Below are 23450 nucleotides of genomic sequence, written 5' to 3'. Positions count from 1 at the left end.
TTTATGACAAAAGTTGCCTATGCAGGTCACGTCGTCGTATAGACCCTAATATAACGGCTACATTCGGTATTTTTAAGATATTATCTGCATTTTTAAAGGATTTTATTATTATTATTTATTTATTTATTTATTTATTTTTTTTTTTTTTTTTTTGAAAATGGCCAAAATTGTTCCAAGTTGTATTCCAAAGGGCATTCCAAATGGTTCTAAATGGTATTCAAAGATTACAGCTTTTTTTAATTGTTTTTTTTTTTTTTTTAAGGAATAACCCATAATTTTCAAATTTAAGGAAAGTTTTTTTTACATTACCTTGCGACTCTGCAATGTTTCCTGAGGAGCAAACATGAGTTACAATATTTTACTAATTTAGTGCATAGCTTAAATTTGGTTCTATGTACCTCCCCCAAATTGTCCATTTCCAATACCCTATACTCCAGCATAACCCAGGTTAATATTTTCTTTTAATGATATAATAAATGTCAGTCTTTCCATCTCAAAAAAAAACATATTAACCTAATTTGAAGATGAAAGACATTTCCGAATAAGAATTTAACAATGTGAGAAAATATCTTGTTTATACACGTCCTGCCTTGTACATAAAAGTATATTTATTTGGTACTTGAGTACACAACGTAATTACTGCAGTGTCCGTTTGACACATGTTTAATGGTGTAAAAAGATACGTAAATGGCAGCATCAATTTAGATTACAAGCCCAAAGAAAGAAACAAAAATAAACGTTCTTCCACACATATTCTTGGTCGAGTAGGTATGTGCTTCCTACTCAATAGCCAAATGAGCCGTAACAACAAAAAATAGTCTGCGGTGAAGGGTGCAAATCAGCAAAGACACATCGCCTTAAACCCCAAAGCTTTTCGCCAAATTCGATGTAAAGACGAGGAATAAATACACCTGACATTTCATTAAAACTTTACAGGATCAATATCCTCAGGACCAATATCCTCAGTTGTCCCTGAACGACATATACTGGCTTTATTCTGAACATCACTAACTTGTTGCAACAGCTCGATTTTTTTAAACCAATTTCTTTATTGCGGTCTGACAAGTTCCTTTAAAACAACTTAAAATCAGTAAGGAAAAGTCAAAAGTGGGGTGGGCCGACTATGTGATACCCCACACCACTGTGCATATTTAGTAGAGCTCCCGTAACAAAAGAATTTATTTCAAGTAGATCATACAACCTATTAACATTTGGCTTCAGAACAACTTTAATTAGGTTTCAGAGGGAGCTAATCGGGCAGGGCCGACTTTATGATACCCTACACCACATTGCTAATTTAGTAGAGCTCCACATAACAATTAAAAGTTTTTTTTATGGAAGAATTCAATCGTACACGCAATGATTATAATTATAATTTAAAGTTCAAAGGACTAAATACGCCGAAGCATTTGTATCTTTTAAATTCGGACTTGTATTGCCCATTTGGTGCACAATTAATTTGAAATCGGATAAAAATATATATGGGAGCTATATCCAAATCGGAACCGATCTCGATAAAATTTGGCAGAGATATTTCTGAGCTGTATTTGATATATTTCCCTGAATATCGTTGTTACGGAGTGCATATTACGGCTGTGGGTAACAAATATAACAAATCGGATGAACAGTATATATGGGAGTTACAGCTATATCTGAATCGATCTTCACCAAATTTGACATACTAGCTTCTAGACTCAATTCGGTCGTAAGTGCTAAATTTCATCCAATTTGGGCACTTATTAGACGTTCGGTGTACAATCACAGGTAAATCGGACGAAGTTATATATGGGAGCTATATCCAAATCTGAACCGATCTCGATAAAATTTAGCAAATGTATTTCTGAGCTGTATTTGATATATTTCCCCAAATATTCGTGTTACAGAGTGCATATTACGGCTGCGAAGGACTAAAATAACAAATCGGATGAACAATATATATGGGAGCTATAGCTATATCTGAACCGATTTCGATCAATTTTGGCATACTTATTTTCAGATCCAATCTGATCGTACAAAAAGCAAATCGGACGAAGATATATATGGGAGCTATATCTAAATTTTTACCGATTATCTCCAATTTCAATAGGGTTCGTCCTTGAGCCAAACAAATGATTTGTGCAAAATTTCATCTGGATAGGGCAATAAATGCGAACTGTACTTTGTTTACAAAAATACATGGACAGACGGACAGAGGGACGGACGGACGGACATGCATAAATCGACTCAGAATGTGATTCTATGCAGATCATCAAAAGGAAATATTGGTCTAACTCGTTTCCTTTTGACTGTTACAATGAAATTCACAAAGACATAGTACCCTGACTACCTTGTGGTGTAGGGTATAAATATATATTAGAGCCGAGTTCCACAAAGTGAAAACGTACGTCCCGAAATTCACTCCATTTGGGCTGATACTAGCCATTATTTGCACAAACTGAAATCGGACTAAGGATACATATGGGAGCTATATCCAAATCTTAGCCCTTGTCGACCAAATTTGGCAAAGGTATTTCCGAGCTCTATAAGATATCTCACACCAAATATCATTGTTGTCGAATGGATATTACGAATTTGAGGGACTTAAACACTAAATCGGATGAAACATATATATGGTAGCTATAGCCATATCTGAATTGATATTCAAGAAATTTGATGTACTTCCATCTAGACTGAATTCGGTCGGATATACCAAAATTCAGGACTTTTGGAATGATATTGGCCATTTGGTGTACTATTAACCCAAAATCGGTTGAAGCTATACGTGGGAGCTGTATCCAAATCTGAGCAGATTTTGATAAAATTTGACAAAGGTATTACCGAGCTCTATAAGAAATATGGTACCAAAAATCATTGTTGTCGAATGCATATTACGAATGTAGAAGACTTAAACACCAAATCGGACGAAACCTATGTATGAGAGATATAACTTTATCTGAATTCGAGATACTTGCTTCTAGACTGAATTCGGTCGGATGTACCAAAATTCAGGACTTTTGGAATGATATTGGTCATTTGATGCACTATTAACCCAAAATCGGGTGAAGATATATATGGGAGCTATATCCAAATCTGAACCGATCTTGATACAATTTGGCAGATGTATTTCTAGGCTGTATCTGATATTTTGTACTAAATGTTATTCTTCTGGAGTGTATATTAAGCATGTGAGGGACTTAAACACCAAATCGGATGAAACATATATAAGGGAGCTATAGCTATATCTGAACCAATTTCCTCCGAAATCGATGTATTTGCTTCTAAAATAAATTCGGTCGGATATGTCAAAATTTAGGACTTTTTGACCATTTGGTGCACTATTAACCCGAAATCGGTTTAATATATATATGGGAGCTTTATACAAATCTGAGCCGATCTTGATAACATTTTTTTTCCGAACTCTATAAGATGTTTGGTACCAAATGTCATTGTTATCGAATTGATATTACGAATGTGAGGGACTTAAACACCAAAGCAGATGAAACATATATATGGGAGCTATAGCTATATCTGAATTCGAGATACTTGCTTCTAGACTGAATTCGGTCGGATATAGAAAAATTCAGGTCATTTGACCTGATATTCGCCATTTGGTTCACAATTAACCAGAATTTAGCGTTTGAGGATATATATGGGAGCTATATCCAGATCTGAACCGATCTTGATACAATTTGGCAGGTGTATTTCTAGGCTGTATCTGATATTTGGTACCAAATATCATTGTTTTGAAGTGCTTATTACGCATGTAAGGGACTTAAACACCAAATCGGAAGAAACATATATATGGGAGCTATAGCTATATATATCAACCGATTTTCACTAAATTTGATGTACTTGCTTCTACACTGAATTCGGTTGGATGTGGTAAAATTCAGGTCATTTGGACTTATATTGGCCATTTGGTGCACAATTAACCCGAAATCGGTTTAAGATATATGGAAGCTATATCTAAATCTGATTCGATTATAACCAATTTCAATAGGGTTCGTTTTTAGGCCAAACATATATTGTTTGGAAAATTTCATCTCAATCGGATAATAAAAGCGACCTGCATTTTGAATACATGGACGAATGGACAGACGGACTGACATGCATGAATCGATTTAGAAAGTGATTCTATGAAGATCCTCAAAAGTAAATATGGGTCTATTTCACTTCCTTCTCCCTGTTACAAACAAATGCACAAAGACATAATACCCTAACCACTATGTGGTGTAGGGTATAAAATGTTATCTTAATTGACGCCTGGCACTATCAAATTATATATGCCCTTTGAATACATATGCCTTTGATCAGACACCCATGTTTGTATAAAACTTCATGTTTAGCGAGAATCTCCAATACCATGTTTTATGCCTTCGGCATTCCTAAGCCACAAATATGTGGAGGACATATTAACTTTTCACTGTTTTTATTTTTCTCTCTTTTCATTTTTATTTTCATTTCAGTGAACGCTTTTATCACAGCTTACACACGACTGCAAGCGTAGAAATTGTTCTACACGTCGACACATATGCTGACAAACAAAAACACCAAAAGCTTCAGGCGGACTCTGTATAGAATGATTTATTTCGCGTCTGAATGCCGTTGGATTTAAGGATATAATACGAGTGTTGTTTGCATTTTGAAATTTTCATTAAAGTTAGTGTGAATGGCCTTTGGAGTCGTTGCGTAGCCTTAAACCAAATAAATATAAGGGAAACAACACATACAAACGATATAAAGAAGATGTGTATATTTTTCAGGGCATAATAGAGGGTGAATTAAATTTGCGTAAACTTGGGAAGTAATCACAATACACCTTACAGTTTATAGAACATTTAAACAATGTACCTTTATATTAAATATAAAACATAAATTTGAAATAGGGGACACATTTAATCAAAAAAAAAAACAGTAAGGCAAAGTTAAAAGTCGGGCGGGCCGACTATATGCTACCCTATATCATATACTATATTTAGTAGAGCAAAGAATTAATTAGAAGTATATCATACCACCTATCAACATTTGGCTTTAGAGCAGTTATAGTTTGCTATAGAGTGCATAGTATCACTTGGAGAAAGATTATATTAAAAAAATATACCGGAGCCGAGTTGCGCAAAATGGAAACGTACGTCCCGAAATTTACCCCATTTGGCCAGATATTGGCCATTACTTGCACAATAAACCTGAAATCGGATTAAGGATATATATGGGAGTTATATCCAGTTCCTGATAAAATTTGGCAAAACTATTTCCGAGCTTTATAATATATCTGGTACCAAATATCATTGTTGTCGAATACATATTACGATCGTAAGGTACTTATATATATTTTAACCGTTTTTTTTTTTCAAATTTGATGTACTTGCTTCTAGACTAAATTGGGTCAGATGTACCAAAATTCAGGACTTTTTGACAGATATTGGCCATTTGGTGCACAATTGACCCGAAATCGGTTGAAGATATATATGGGAGCTATTGTTTTATCTGTATCGATTTTCACCAAATTTCATGTACTTGCTTCTAGACTGAATTCGGTCGGATATGCCAAAATTCAGGTCATTTGGACTGATATTGAGGTTGAGGATATATATGATATTAGCCATTTGGTGCACAAGAAACCTAAAATCGGATGATTTTCACCTAAATGCTATTTAGAAAATTTCATCTCAATCGAATAATAAATGCGACCTGCATTTTGTTTACAAAAAAACACGGACAGGCGGACGGATGGACAGACAGACAGACGGACGAACGGACAGAAGGACGGACATGCATAAATCGACTTAAAATGTTATTCTATGCCTCTTTCAATGGAGGCTTACTTTGGACCTCCATAAAACCGTACAGTTTCTTTTATGTTGGGAATATTAAATTCGCTGTTCCATTTGTAACCGAAAAATGGTACACAATTTTTAAAATAGTACCCTTTGATCTTGTTCCTTGTTCGAACTGTACTAAATGGTACTAAATTTGAAACAGTTTTATTAAAGGAGAACGGATAAAACCAATATTTTGAAATTTTGTATTATGGGCCCTGTTGGTGGTAGGCTTATGATAAAGAGGTGGTTTTGGAAATGTGAATTACAAGTGCACGAAAATTACTAAATAGTACTATAATTGGTACAACTTGGTATTGAGTGAACAGAGAGTGCTTGAAATTTAATATTAGAGTCACAGTTTATGTATAGCCTGGATATATGGAGGTGGTTTCGGAAATGTGTACTATAATTGTATTGCTTGAAGGAATAAAAATACAATTCTGAAATTTGATATTTAGACTACTGATGGAAACTGTGTTTGAGATTTGATTATTTATACAAATGGTACTAAGTTTGATATTTGGTCAAGGCATAGGGCTGGAATCCACAAATTTGATACTGAGGTCTATGTCGGCATCTGGTGGTGATTTTGCAAAATTCGCAGATTTTTAGAAAAAGTACTATATGGATTGTTTTGAAGGTACGTAATAATTATTACTGAATTTGATATTGGGTGGAGAGATAGAGCCGAAATTATGAAATTTGATATTGAAGACTCTGTTAGGGTTACATATTGAGATTTTTTATTCCCTACACCACATGGTGGTAATAGTATTATATCTTTGAGCATTAATTTGTAACAGGGAGAAGGAAACGAGATAGACCCATAGTTACTTTTGAGGATTTTCATAGAATCACCTTCTGAGTCGATGTATGTATGTCAGTCCGTCTGTCCGCCCGTCCATCCGTCCGTCCATGTTTCTTGTGAACAAAATGCAGGTTGCATTTATGATCCGATTGAGATGAAATTTTCCAAACAATATTTTTTGTGTTTTATTTTTCTTTCGAGATGAGCTTAATGATCTGAAATTTGCAGTGAAAAGGAAAGCCAGAAAGACACTATCACACACTCACCACTATGCGACGCGTTTCGCCGTTAGTTAAGCGGCTCATCTGGCATATTTGGTGTGGATGATGGCTTACAAGGGCCGTTCTCTGGAAAGTAGTATATATTTCGAACTTATTGCAAATTAGCATATGCGAATTATACACTAGAAACTCTCCAGGTTCGACTCAAGTTATATTGGCAGATCTTTTTCACAGCAAAGTTTTTGTTTTTGTAGTGATGGATTTTTTGTCCACAACAACTACATTCCTTCCAATGCATACACTTGTTTTAGTGCTGCTTTAGGAAGACAGGTTAATGGCTCTGAACGTAGAGACGGCAACTTCTAGTTGGCTGCACACCGAGGTCCGCGGTTCAAATCCCACAGCCAGGCTCGGCTGAATTTTTGAGTTTTGCCTTATTTTTTTTGGTCCAAGAACGAACTCTGTTGAAATTGGTGATAATCGGATCAGATTTAGATGAAGCTCCCATATATCTTCATCCGATTTCGGATAGTGCACCAAATTGCCAATGTAAGTTCTACTGACCCGAATTTTGGCACATCTAACCAGTCTAGAAGCAAGTACATCAAATTTGAAGGAAATCGGTTTAGATATAGCTTTAGCCCCCATATATATATTTCATCCGATTTGGTGTTTAAGTCCCTCACATGCGTAATAAGCACTTCACGTCAATGATATTTGGTACCAGATGTCAGATGCAGAACAGAAATAGCATTTTATAAAGATCGGATCCGATTTGGATATAGCTTCCATATTTATCTTCAACCGATTTCGGGTTAATTGTGCATCAAATAGCCAAAATAAGTCCAAATGACCTGAATTTTTGTACATCCGACCGAATTCAGTCTAGAAGGAAGTACACCGAATTCGGAGAAAATCGGTTCAGATATAGCTATATCTCTCATATATAGGTTTCATCCGATTTGCTGTTTAAGTCTCCAACATTCGTAATATGCACCCCACAAGAATGATATTTGGTACCAGGTATCTTATAGAGCTCGGAAATTCCTCTGCAAATTTTATCAAGATCGGTTCAGATTTGAATATAGCTCTCAAATATATCATCAACCGATTTCGGGTTAATTGTGCACCAAATGGCAAATATCAGTGCAAATGACCTGAATTTTGGCATATCCGACCGAATTCCGACTAGAAGCAAGTAAATAATTTCGGAGAAAATCGGTTCAGATATAGCTATAGCTCCCATATATATGTTTCATCCGATTTGGTGTTTAAGTCCCTCACATTCGTAATATGCATTCGACGACAATGATATTTGGTTCTAGACATCAGATACAGTCCATAAATACCTTTGCCAAATTTGATTAAGATCGGTCCAGATTTGGATATAGGTCCCATATATATCCTTAACCAATTTCGTGTTAATTGTGCACCAAATGGCCAATATCAGTTCAAATTAACTAAATTTTGGGGCAAATCAGTTCAGACAAATTCGGAGAAAATCGGTTCAGATAATGCTATAGCTCCCATATATATGTTTCATCCGATTTGGTGTCTAAGTCCTTTACATCCGTAATATGCATTCGACAACAATGATATTTGGTACCAGATATCTTATAAAGTTCTGAAATACCTTTGCCAATTTTTATCGAGAACGGCAAAGATTTTGATATATCTTCCGATTTCAGGTTTATTGTGCAAATAATGGCTAAATCAGACCAATGGATTGAATATCGGGACGTACGTTTCTACTTTGTGCAACTCGGCTCTGATATACATTTTTTAATATAATCGTCGTCCAAGTAATATCATGCACTCTATAGCAAACTATAACTGCTCTTAAGCCAAATGTTGGCAGTTGGTATGATCTACTTGAAATAAATTTTTGGTTACAGGAGGTCTAATAAATATGCATAGTAGTGAAGGGTATTTTTTATTATTTGTACACCGAGACCTTAATCGTACACCGCATTATTGTCTAAACCAACCTCCTAGCTTGGTTTGCATTTTTGTTATATTTTTGTCATTTCTCAGTGTATATTTCGGCGACAATTAGAAGATAGGAAATCATACTTATGCTCTGGGCAACATGCTTGTCTTCTCTATACGTATAAAGTAACCGAGCAAACTAAACACAACAAAAAAGTTGTAACAACTTGCTTCCAATGTATCGCACCCAATATTTGTGACAAAATAATAATAAAATGAGCAGCTATAAATATAAATAACTTTATTGTTGATAAGTTTTTGCTTGGAAGACAATTGTGGGACAAAGTTTTTAATTAAAAAAGTTCGAAGATATTAAATTAGTTAACACAACAACATATTGTAATGTCCAGAAAAATATCCAAATGGACAATAATAAGTGGAGAATGTCATTATTCTACCATCGAGACAGAGAGAGAGCGGAGAGGTCGATATGAATTGACACATAAATTGAAACAAATAACTTAGATGCCCCAACAACACAGGGTGAATGAATACCGGACAAATAAACTCTCCCGTAGTTAAGAAAAGTGACCTCACTCAGAAGTTAGGAAAACGGCAGCTCTACTGATATGGACCACTATTGATATATGGTCAGATCTTAGAGAAATTATGGGTTGTCATATAGTACATAATAATGCAAGCAACACAGCTCACAGCCATTTTTACAACATGGAGAGGATGTATTAAAAATTGCAACGTTTGTGGGCTGATTGTTCGGAGTTGTATCTCGATTGTAAGAAACATATGTTTTATTATACCCTCCACCATTAAGTTTGTCATTCCGTTTGTAACACCTCGAAATATACATTTGAGACCCCACAAAGTATATATATTCTTGATCAGCATAAAATTCTATGTCGATTTAGCAATGTCCGTCCGTCTATCCGTCTGTGGAAATCACTCTAGCTTCCAAACGAAATGAAGTAGGTTGATAAATTTTACTCAAATGTGTACTACGTCTGCAGGACTTTTGGTATTGAAAATGGGCCATGTAGGTCCACGTCTTCGTATAGCCCCCATATAACGGTACCTCCCAATATTAGGTATTTTGATGATCTTAGCGACATTATTTACCGGAATTGTTTCAATTGTTTAAGTTCTTAACAGTTCATCCTGTGACGGAAAATTGTCTGTGCAGGTCCACGTCTTCGTATAGCCCCCATAAAACAGTACCCCATCATGTGGTACCAATCGGTTGTAACGTTTATTGACATGTCGCACACATTTTTATACCCCCACCATAAAAAGTATTAGTCGCAATTTCGTCATTCCGTTTGTAACTCATCGAAATAATAATTTTAGACCTAACAAAGTATGTATACAGGGTGAGATGAAAAAACTGCAACCAACTTCAGACTGCTTACATTTTTAAGCCACTCGTCCGACAGCTGATAAAATTATTCCAATGATAGCTCATCATATTGTTTAGAAGAGTACAAAAGCATTTTGGTGAGAATTTTCCAGAAAAAAGTTATTCGTGATGTAATTCAAGCGTGATAGTGCGATTTCTTTATATTTTGCTGGAAAGCGACAAGTGGCTATCGTTAGAGCACTGCAGCATTTAAATGTGAATAAATCTTTTGTGTCTCGTATCATCGCTCGCTACCGTCATACTGGTAGCGTAGCCCGATGTCAAGGAAGTGGACGAAAGAAAACAGCAACATAAGCAGAAATGGTTCGAAAGGTAAAGATACGGCCAAAAATGGCTCGTGAGCTAAACATATCGCAATATTCCATTTGGCAAATATTGAAAAATTAGCTCGGGGTTAAGCCATTGAAATTCGAAAAAGGGCAAGAACTTACACCGCACAGAAAGAAAAAGACTCAAAATGGCTAAAGAGTTGCTTCGCTTGGACGAAAGTGGTGAACTGGCGAATTTGTTATTCTCCGATGAGAAAACACTCGTTGTCTAGCAGTTTGTGAACATTTGCCAAAGAGGTCAGCTAAAAATGTGCACCTTCGGTTGACCACCAGAACTCAATCGCCGGCCATGGTGATGGTGTGGGCCGATAGTCGCTCTCAGCTCATATAAATCTATAACGGTTATCATTTGAGCGGTACTTTTCAATGGATTTTTTTTTAATTTTTCAAGTTCCTTCCAACTGGGGAAGGGTATTAAAAATTCGGTCCAGCCGAACTTAGCTTCCTTTTTACTTTTTTTCCCAAATTTCCCTTATCTTATTTTCAAAGATGTTTAACCATCTTTGGGGAATACGGAGTAGTAGAAACTATTAGAAAATCAGTTTTCTTATAGATAAGAATCACACAACTCCACTAAGCTAAAATGTAAACTTTTATTAAGAATAATTAAGTTTGTTAAACCGAGACTAGGCTCTTCTTCGAAGATTTTCTCAAACCACTGGCACTAATGACCAAAATGTTTAAAATTTGATATTAAAAGCTTATAAGGGCTACCATTCCCACTGGTACCAACTTCTCTGTATAAGTCCAGGTTTTCATGTAGCCATCATATATTGGTAATCCCTTCCCATAGTGATGTTTTTAGTCACACATTCATTGGATTTTTAAAGTGTTACTTTTCAAACTAAACTGCAGTTTTTACTTCTTTAATCTCCACTTGTCCAAATTGAAAAGGAAATTAACTTGATTGGCCAAACCAAAAAATTCACACTTTTTTTTTTGGTAACAACAAAATGAAATTGCAGAGAACTGAACTGATGATTGACTAGATTACCTTGCCATTCACTGCATCAAGACGAGCAACATTCGGGGCTGTGCTGTAATGATGTGGAATGCCACAATAGTAAGTGTTTTAAGCTCTGGTGTTCATTTAAAACTGTTTGTAATTGGCTGGTGGTTGGAAATCGATTTCATTGTTGCAGACAATCGAAAATTTCAATGAACTTTACATAATTGCGTTAAAAGGTTAAAGTGTAGAAATGAAAAGGGGTGAGAAAATTTCATTTTCCTTGCTGTTTGGGAAAAAAATAATTTCATGAAAACAAATTTTTAGCGACTTTTTGTTTTGCGTTTATAAAAAAAAAATAAAAATAAACAACAAAATAAATATAAACAAGTAAAAAATCAGCTAAGTTCGAACGGATCGAACATTTAATACTCCCCACCGTTAAGGACGAAAAATTCGATGTGAAAATTCCGCTTTAATTGTAAAGAGTCCGAATATTAGATATAACAATTATACGGGACTGTACAAAAAGTGGAACCCCTGCAGCCATTTATCTGTCAGAGTAGGTGGTACATACTACGAGCTTCAAGCACAAAGTTTGAGATAATTATCTTTAAAAATGTATCCAAAATCCTCAAAATACCGAATATCGGCTGACATATACTAAACGAAGACATTTGCTTGTATTGCCATATATATGCCAGAGAAGGGATATTGCGACCACCAAATACTAATTTCGAAAAATGTGATAAAATTCGAAAAAAGGTCGTTATATAGATATGGACCTTCAGAGGTAATATTTTGATATAGAAAGTGGTACCAATTACGAACTTAAAATACTAAATACGAAAAATAGTTCGAAAAATAAAATACTGAATATAGTTAGGCCTATTGTGGGGTGTGAAATGTACATTTCGAGGTGTTACAAACGGAATGAAAAACTTGATATATCCTCTATACTAGGACGTCATACGTATAATCTAATTTTTCGATAGAAAACTTGCAGGTAGAAATTGAATGTGTGTTGCAATAATGAATATTATAATATTCTACAATGTATGTACCCCCAACGATTTCAAACGAATTTGGAAATTTTAAAAAAATAAAATCCGTTAAAAATTCTGTTAAAATCGTTATAATTCCGAATATAGCTATAATATTGGGGTCTAATCGAAGACGTTGGTCTACATAGGCAACTTTTGACATAGGCCATTACAATATTCAAATACAGAACTTAAAAATCCGAGAATAACGAAGCCAAAATCATCAAAAAACACTGCATATAGGGAGGTACCGATATACAGGGCGAGATAAAAAAATGCAACAAAGTCAAATTCCAAATTTTATTGAATGAAAAAAAAAAACAAATGTCGGAAATAGAATCAAATTTTAGAATACGTTTAGATTTGTTCAAATTGGTCACCTTTGGCACGGATTATGGCCTTAAAAAGGCCAATGAAACGCTGCCCGAATGTTGTTCTGCGGTATTTTGGCCCATTCCCGGCGAAGTGCTTGCTTGAGGTGATCGACACTTTGGTATTTTTTAGTGCCAACCTTGCTTTCCAAAATACTTCAGACACAACAGTCCAATGGATTGGTATCCGGAGATTCTGGTGGCCATTGCGCGCTGGAAATGAAGTGAGAAACCTCATTTTTAAACATTCTTGGGTGGTGCGTGCGGAGTGCGATGGTGCTGAGTCCTGTTGGAATGTCCAAGGTCTGCGGCCAAAATGTTTGCGTGCGCAAGGCTTTAATACACCTTCCAGAATATTTTCGTGATAATATTCGGCATTTATTCTGATGTCACGGTCGATTAATACGAGCGGAGAGCGACCATGGGCTGTTATGGCGGCCACACCATCATCATGGCCGGCGCTTGAGTTCTGGTGGCCAACCGAAGTTGCACATTTTCTGCTGACTTCTTTGGCAAGTTAACACGATCATTTTGTTTGTTTCTCATCGGAGAAAACCAAATTGGGCAGTTCACCACTTTCGGCCAAGCGAAGCAACTCTTTAGCTCTTTTGAGTCTATTTTCTTTCTGTTGCGGTGTAAGTTCTTGCACTTTTTGGAATTTCGATGACTTTACCCCGAGCTCATTTTTCAATATTTGCTGAATGGAATATTGCGATATGTTCAGCTCACGAGCCGTTTTTCGGCCACTGCTACGCGGGTTTCGATCAAGTCCCTTCTTTACTTTTCGAACCATTTCTGCTGATGTTGCTGTTTTCTTCCGCCCACTTCCTTGACGTCGGACTACGCTACCAGTATCACGGTAACGAGCGATGATATGAGACACAAAAGATTTATTCACATTTAAATGCTGGAGTGCTCTAACGATAGCCACTTGTGGTTTTCCAGCCAAATATAAAGAAATCACACTATCACACTTGAATTCCATCACGAATAACTTTTTTTCTGGAAAATTCTCACCAAAATGTGTACGCTGGTAAACAATATAATGAGCTGTCGCTGGAATAATTTTAACAGCTGTCGGACTAGTGGCTTAGAAATGACAGCAGTCTGAAGTTGGTTGCAGTTTTTTCACCTCATCCTTTATATACTTTGCTGGGTCTGACATGAGTATTTCGAGGAGTTCCAAACGGAATAACAAAGTTAATATAGTATGATATAAGGAATAAAAAATGTCGCTCGAAGTCGGATTTGAATTTTTATAACAACAAAAATGTAAATAATGCGTCATTATTGTTTCGTTCCCGTACGTTTTCAACAATTTTTTCTGTGGGAGCTTATAACAACAATTTTTCATAATTCGTTCTTTTTTATACCCTACACCACAAGGTGGTCGGGGTATTATGTCTTTGTGCATTTGTTTGTAACAGGCAAAAGGAAACGAGGTAGACCCATAGTTCCTTTTGATGATCTGCATAGAATCATATTCTGAGTCGATTTATGCATGTCTGTCCGTCCGTCTGTCGGTCTGTCCATGTATTTTTGTAAACAAAGTACAGATCGCATTTATTGCCCTATCCAGATGAAATTTTGCACAAATCATTTGTTTGGACCAAGGACGAACCCTACTGAAATTGGAGATAATCGGTCAAAATTTAGATATAGCTCCCATATATATATCTTCGTCCGATTTGCTTTTTATTGTGTACCAAACGTGTAATATCAGTCCGAATAGTATGGAAATTTGCACGTATGATCAGATTGGACCCGAAAATAAGTATGCCAAATTTGATCGAAATCGGTTCAGATATAGCTATAGCTCCCATATATATTGTTCATCCGATTTGTTATTTTTGTTTGTAACAACAATATTTGGAGAAACATATCAAATACAGCTCAAAAATACATTTGCTAAATTTTATTGAGATCGGTTCAGATTTGGATATAGCTCCAATATATAACTTCATCCGATTTACCTTTGATTGTGCACCAAACGTCTAATATTTGCCCAAATTGGATGAAATTTGGCACTTACGACCGAATTGAGTCTAGAAGCTAGTATGCCAAGTTTGGTGAAGATCGCTGCAGATATAGCTATAGCTCCCATATATATTGTTCATCCGATTTGTTGTATTTGTTACCTACAGCCGTAATATGCACGCGGTAAAAACGATATTCAGGGAAATATATCAAATACAGCTCAGACATATCTTTGCCAAATTTTATCGAAATCTGTTCCGATTTGGATATAGCTCCCATATATATTTTTATCCGATTTCAAATTAATTGTGCACCAAATAGGCAATATAAGTCCGAATTTAAAAGATACAAATACTTCGGCATATTTAGTCCTTTGAACTTTAAATTATAATTATAATCATGGCGTGTATGATTGAATTCTCCCATAAAAACTTTTAGTTGTTATGCGCAGCTCTACTAAATTAGCAAAGTGGTGTAGGGTTTCATAAAGTCGGCCCCGCCCGACTTTAAGACTTTCTTTACTGTTTTTTTTTTTCAACTACAAAAATAATTTACAAAATATTATAGACAAATATTCTCATATTTATTAGGATATTTTTATGCGATTTTTCAAGATTTTATTCTTTTCTGACAAAATTTGTAATTTTACAGGGATTGAAAATATTTACGGTTAAGTGAAAATTTTCATATTTTTTTTAAACAATAGTAATGGTCCGTTTTACCCGCTAAATACTGTCCGATGACCAAACAAAATGTTATGCTAATCTCTAATCTCTAGTCCCATGCTTTTTTCTGTGGGAGCTTATAACAATAATTTTTCATAATTCGCTACTTTTGCCACTAAAAAGTACCGAAGGGAAGACAAGGAAAGACTGATGCTTTTTAACTTGTTTGTATTGGTATTTTTAGAATTTATGTCATATTGCCACTGAATGATATTTGTGAACGTTTCGCTATCCCTATTTATTATCAATGACATTTCGCATAAATTATGACATCATCAAAACCATAATAATTAACATTTAACCATCAGCAGCCTTCGTAAATTTATTTCCAAAATTAGTTTTTAACACCAGACAATTTTAATCATAAAATAAATCGATAAAAAGTGTCAACATGAGTAATGAACAAATGACAGCCATTGTCAGAAAATCCCAAAAGGAAAACAAACGCAAAGAGCTTATAGCAAACTTGATTAAACAAATAGTTCTGTTCAGTGAAAAGGATAAAATAATCATCCCATATGTGTCTGGGGGTGGGGTATAGGCGCTTGATGTCGATAGCCTTTAAAACCAAAAGATTAGAAAACCTTTCACTGGAAAGTCCCAAACAAATAGAAATCATTTGTTAGAACACACGAGCGGGCTGATAAGCGAAAACATGTAGACAATCGATTGGCAAAGGAAAGGCCATTGTCTGTATTCGTATAGTGGTAGAAAATGACTAAATTCTTAGAATTGTGAACATCCATTTATTTTGATTACAAAAGTGAGGTTGGAGACCCTCTGCGATTTTTTGGATTGAATTGGAAAACAAGCAAACGAATTTGTGGAATTAAAACAACAGATTAAAAGTTCAGTGAAGATTTTCATAAAAAATCAATGACTAGAAATAATCTTTAAAAACAGTGAAGACAGCTGCAAGGTTTTCTTTTGCGGGGCGTTCTCTAACCCTAGGTCATGTGTTTAAGGTTAAGAAGATTGAAGACGAATTTAATTTATTTATTAATATCTACGAACAATCTAAACAAATTATAAAACAAGTAAAAAAGATGTATACCCTCAGCCCTCTTGACCCTTCTATAGAGTGGGTTTTTCAAAATCTTGAACCCTACCATCTTTATAACAGATCTTGGGTTGATGGAAATATTTAGATGTACCATGTCTGGAATGGAATCGGATGTTGATTTTGCTTTTTATAAACTTCATGGAAATTCAAAATTTTGAGCGTTTGTGGGGCTGGTACCAGAAGTAGTGAACCGAAATACTCCGTCTTACTACCAGATCTTGGTTTCATAAAAATAGTATGATGTGTGAAATTTGAAGATAATCGGATTCTTATATCATATTTTTAAGAGTTATAATTATTCAAAATTTTGACCCTTTGTGGGAGAGGCAGATGTAGTGGACCAATATTATCCATTTTCGCACCTGACATAGAATTGACGCAAATATTAGGATTTGAAAAATTAGAGCAAAATTAGATTATTGCTTCCATTTCTGTGCAGGGAAGATATATTTCTGAAAATTTCGATCATTTGTGTGGAGACACAAGAAGGAGTGGACTGATATACTCCATCCTAACACCAGACCTTGGGCTAATAAAATTATTGGGATGTGTGAAATTTGAAGACAATCGGACTCTTACATCACATTTTATGAGAGTTGTAATTATTCAAAATTTTGACCCTTTGTGGGGGAGGTACTTGATGGAGTGAACCGATCTTATCCTTTTTTGCACCTGACATAGAGCTGACGTAAATATTAGGATTTGCAAAGTTAGAGCAAAATCGGATTATAGTTTCTCTTTCTGTGTAAAAAATATATTTTTTGAAAATTTCGACCATTTGTGGGGGAGGTACCAGAAAAAGTGGACCGATATAATCCATTATAACACCAGACCTTGGGCTAATAAAATTATTGGGATGTGTGAAATTTGAAGACAATCGGACTCTTATATAACATTTTATGAGAGTTGTAATTATCCAAAATTTTAACCATTTGTGGGGGAGGTACTTGTTGGAGTGGACCGATATTGTTCATTTTCACACCTGACCTCGCACTGACGCAAAGTTAGGACAAAATCGGATTATAATTTCTCTTTCTATGCAAAAAATATATTTTTTGAAAATTTCGACCTTTTGTGGGTGAGGTACCAGAAGCAGTGGACCGATATTGTCCATCTCCGAACTCGATCTAAGTTTGACACAAATATTACGAGAGTTATCATGCGCACTAGCCAGCCAAACAGACGGACGGACCGACATCGCTAGTCGATCCAAATATCCTGAATCGGATTTGGTCCAAAGAGACCTAGGATCTAAAACCGTTATTTCGACTAGGCACGTTTTGACCGTATCAAATGATATATACCCTCTTAGCGATATGGCTGAGGGTATAAAAAGCAGCTAAGTTCGGCCCGCCCAAGATTTAAATGCACTCCATAATTTTGAATAATCTTGAAAGTTGTCAAAAAAGAGAACCGTTATGTCTGGGCTATACGAAAACGTGGTCCTGCATAAGTAATTTTTTCTTTGAAACAACTCCGGTGAATAATGTCCCAAAAATAGTCAAAATACCGAATGGGGGCGGGGGTGCCGTTGTATGGAGGCTAGAAGATAGCGTAGACCTATATAAATAATTCTCTTCCAGGGAACAAAGTATTCCCAAGGAACTCCTTTTGTGGATTTTCAGACAATTCCATTGAAAAATGTGGCTAGAATCATCAAAATACCGATTATAGGGGGGTACCGTTATATGGGGGATATACGATATCGAGACAATTCACTTCCAGGGGGTAAAGATTTTCAATTAATGCCATGAAAAATTGGGTTACAGTCATTAAAATACCGAATATTGGGATGTACCGTTATATGGGGGATATATGATACTGTAGACTTATATAGACAATTCTCTTACAGGGGATAAAGTGCTCATAAGTGACTCCTTGTGTGGATTTTCAGACAATTTCATTGAAAAATACCTCATATATATATGAGAGCTATATCCAAATCGGAACCGATCTCGATAAAATTTGGCAAAGATATTTCTGAGCTGTATTTGATACATTTCCCCAAATATCGTTGTTACGGAGTGCACATTACGGCTGTGGGTAACAAATATAACAAATCGGATGAGCATTATAAATGGGAGCTATAGCTATATCTGAACCGATCTTCACCAAATTTGGCATACTAACTTTAAATAATAAAAGGTAAATCAGTCGAAGTTATATATGGGAGCTATATCCAAATCTGAACCGATCTCCATAAAATTTAGCAAATGTTGTTCTGAGCTGTATTTGATATATTTCCCCAAATATTATTGTGCAAATTACGGCTGCGGAGGACTAAAATAACAACTCGGATGAACAATATATATATATAGCTATATCTGAACCGATTTCGATCAAATTTGGCATACTTATTTTCAGGCCTAATTTGGTTGTATGTGCACAATTCCATACTATTCGGGCTGATATTACACGTTTGGTGCACAAAGTAGGCAAATCGGACGAAGATATATATGTGAGCTATATCTAAATTTTTACCGATTATCTCCAATTTCAATAGGGTTCGCCCTTGGGCCAAACAAATGATTTGTGCAAAATTTCATCTGGATCGGGTAGTAAATGCGAACTCTATTTTTTCACAAAAATACATGGACAGACGGACGGACGGACTCGTTTCCTTTTGCCTGTTACAAACAAATGCAAACAGATATAATACCCTGACCACCTTGTGGTGTAGGGTATGAATATTATTTCGATGAGTTTCAAACGAAATGACGAATTTAACATACCCCCACACTATGTATGGTGGAGCGCATAAAACCATTCAGATATTTGTCAATTAACAGTATATTCTTGCCATCTGTGTCCATTTTCAATCATCAACATGTTTCTGCTTTGCTTCTGCACTTGACTTTTTCCTCTTCATTCCTTCAGTTGAATATTGCTTCCTTTCTCCACCTCACTGTCTTTCCCCCCAACCATCTCACTCAATAATATAGTTTAAAACATTTTCCTTGTAACGGCACATAAACGAAATAAATTGCATTATAAAAAGTGCTTAATTACACCAGAGTATATTTATAGACATTTACTTGTTTATATTGACTGGACTTAACCTCCGCCATATCTTCGACACAACTCTAGTGACTCTGTGCGAGCCATGTACAGGCAATGGAAATAACAGTGCCATTCTTGGACGATAATTTCCTTTGCATACTCTCAGCTTTTTCATTGTCATGGTTGTAGAATGAAAGTGCATCTTCTCCTCCAGTATATGAGCAAATGTATATGTGTGTGTGCCTGGGGAACACATTCAGCGCCAACAACGTAAACCCAGAAGATTATGGGATTGCTGAATGGCTGATGGTTGACGGCTGATGATGTTGTGATAATACCAAACACAAGTACAATTACCAGATATAAAAAAGAAAGGGATTTACAAAACATGTCATTAAAAAGAATAAAGTTATATTATATTTCAAATTAAAAAAAAATCTTTTTTGTGAACTTTAAAATCCTACTTGTGTGCTGCAGGGCACACAATTTGTGATTAAAATTAGATAGTGGCGAGATAAAGTGGGCATTAATTGTTTTTATTTATTTATTTTTTTTTTGTTAATGGTGATATTTTATTTGCTAAAAATGTTGGTATATCATGTTTGTAACATAAACCAGTAAGGAAAGGTCCAACGTCGGGCGGGGCTGACTATATAGGGTGTCCCTTCACCACTATGCCTATTTAGCGGAGCTCCAGTAACAAAAAATGTTTATATTGGGAAGTAGAAGTAGTTAATACCAACTATGAGTATTATTTGAATGCGTATCATGGCTTTAGAGTAGTTACAATCTGGGAACAACTCTGAATCGATTTGTAACAAATTTGACAGAGGTTTTTGTACCTCTAGTATCAAATTATTTTGCAGTATAGTGCATGATATTACTTTGATAAGGATTATATTAAAAAATATTTATTGGAGCAATAGGTACACCGAACCAAGTTTCACCAAATGGAATAAATCGCTTGAATATGAAAAAATATATCCAATTTGGGCTGATATTACAAACAGGGTGAGAAAAAAAAAAAACTGCAACAAAGTCAAACACCATAATTTCTTCATTTTTTTCACCTTTGGCACGAATTATGGCCTTCAAACGGCCAATGAAACCGTCACACGCTGCCCGAATGTTGCTCTGCGGTATTTTGGCCCATTCCCGGTGAACCGCTTCCTTGAGGTGATCCACACTTTGGTATTTTTTTTTAGTGCCAACCTTGCTTTCCAAAATACTCCAGACAATAGTCCAACGGATTGGTATCCGGAGATTTTGGTGGCCATTATGCGATGGAAATGAAGCGAGGAACCTAATTTTTTAACCATTCTTGGGTGGCGCGTGCTGAGTGCGATGGTGCTGAGTCCTGTTGGAATGTCCAAGGTCTGCAGCCAATACGTTTGCGTTCCCAATGCTTTAATACATCCTCCAGAATATTTTCGCGATAATATTCCGTATTAATCGACCGTGGTGATTAATACGAGCGGCTGTTATGACGGCCCACACCATCACCATGGCCGGCGCTTGAGTTCTGGTGGCCAACCGAAGGTGCACATTTTCAGCTGACCTCTTTGGCAAGTAAGCACGATCAATTTGTTTGTTTACAAACTACTGGACAACGAATGTTTTCTCATCGGAGAAAACCAAATTCGGCAGTTCACCACTTTCGGCCACGCGAAGCAGCTCTTTTGAGTCTATTTTCTTTCTGTTGCGGTGTAGATTCTTGCACTTTTTGGAATTTCACGAGCCATTTTTCGGCTACTGCGACGAGGGTTTCGATCAAGTCGCTTCTTTACTTTTCGAACCATTTTTGCTGATGTTGGTGTTTTTTTCATCCCTCTTCCTTGACGTCGGGCTACGCTAGCAGTATCACGGCAACGAGCGATGGCACGAGACACAAAAGATTTATTCACATTTAAATGCTGAAGTGCTCTACCGATAGCCACTAGTGGTTTTCTAGCCAAATATAAAAAAATCACACTATCACGAATTCCATCACGAATAACTTTTTTCCTGCATAATTCTCACTAAAATGCTTTTGTTCGCTTGTGAATATAATAAGCTATCACTGGAATAATTTTATCAGCTGTCGGACGAGTGGCTTAGAAATGACAGCAGTCTGAAGTTAGTTGCAGTTTTTTCATCTCACCCTGTATATGGTGGAAAATAACGGTAAAATCGGATGAAGATGTATATGGAAGCTATATAAAAATCTGACCTAATCTCAACAAAATTTGGCAAAAGTGTTTCCGAACTCTATAAGATATCTGGTACCAAATATCATTGTTATGGAGTGCATATTACGCATGTGCATATATGGGAGCCATAGCTATATCTGAACCGATCTTCACCAAAATTTGAACAACTTGCTTCTAGATTGAATTTGGTCGGATGTGCCAAAATTCGGTTCATTTGGATTGATATTAACCAACCGAACATATGGGAGCTGTATCGAAATTTGAACCGATTCTTCCCAATTTTAATAGAGTTCGTTCAACTAATATTGTCTGGAAAATTTAATCTCAATCGGATAATAAATGCGACCTGCATTTTATTATAAAACTACATGGACAGTCGTACAGTAGGACAGCAAGTACATCGAATTTGGTGAAAATCGTTTAAGATATAGCCATAGCTCTCATATATATGTTTCATCCGATTCGGGGTTTTAAGCGCCTCACATTCATAATATGCATTCGACAGCAATGGTATTTGGTACCAGATATCTTATAGAGCTCGAAAATACCTTTGCCAAATTTTATGGAGATCGGCTCAAATTTGAATATTGCTCCCATATATATCCTTTATCAGATTTCAGGTTTATTGTGCAAATAATGGTTAATATCATCACAAATGGAGAGAATTTCGGGGCGTACGTTTCCATTTGGTGGAACTCGGCTCCGATATATATTTGTATACCCTCCACCATGGTATGGAGGGTATCTTAAGTTTGTCATTCCGTTTGTAAAGTATATATATTCTTGATCAGCATAAAATTCTATGTCGATTTAGCGACGTCCGTCCGTCTGTGAAATTCACTCTATCTTCCGAACGAAATAAAGTAGGTTGATAAAATTTTACTCAAATGTATGTCTGCAGGACTTTTTGGTATTGAAAATGAGCCATGTAGGTCCACGTTTTGGTATAATGTACCGAATGGTACCTACCTATTTTCGGTATTATGGTGATTTAAGTGACATTATTCACCGGAAATATTTCACATTTGGTATTTGAAGTTCGTAATGGATACTACAGCCTAAGACAGAAAATTGTCTGTGCAGGCCCAGGTCTTTGTATAGCCCCAATCGGTATCTCCCGATATTCGATTTTGATGATTCTAGCGACATTATTCACCGAATTTTTTTCAAACTTCGTATTTGAAGTTCGTAATGGATACTACAGCCTAAGACAGAAAATTATCTGTTCAGGTCCCCGTTTTGATATAGTCCCTATGTAGTACCTCCCTATATTTGGCAATTTGATGATTTTAGGTGCACTATTCACGGAATTTTTTATTCAAGCTTCGCATTTGAATATTGTAATGGTTTATGACAAAAGTTGCCTATGCAGGTCCACGTCGTCGTATAGACTGTAATATAACGGCTACATCCGGTATTTTTAAGATTTTAACCAAATGTTTAACGGATTTTATTTTTTTAAAAATTGCCAAACTCGTTCCAAATGGTGGAGGGTATTCAAAGTTCGCGGTCTGACCGAACTTACAGTTTTTTTATTTTAAATCATTTTTACTTGTTTTAACACAATCCTTCTCGAAGTGATATCAATGTTATTTGGTATAAAAGATAAACATGTT

Source organism: Musca domestica, unplaced genomic scaffold (assembly GCF_030504385.1).
Source record: "Musca domestica strain aabys unplaced genomic scaffold, Musca_domestica.polishedcontigs.V.1.1 14, whole genome shotgun sequence".
In the NCBI taxonomy this organism is placed as follows: domain Eukaryota; kingdom Metazoa; phylum Arthropoda; class Insecta; order Diptera; family Muscidae; genus Musca; species Musca domestica.
This window is presented reverse-complemented; position numbering follows the sequence as displayed.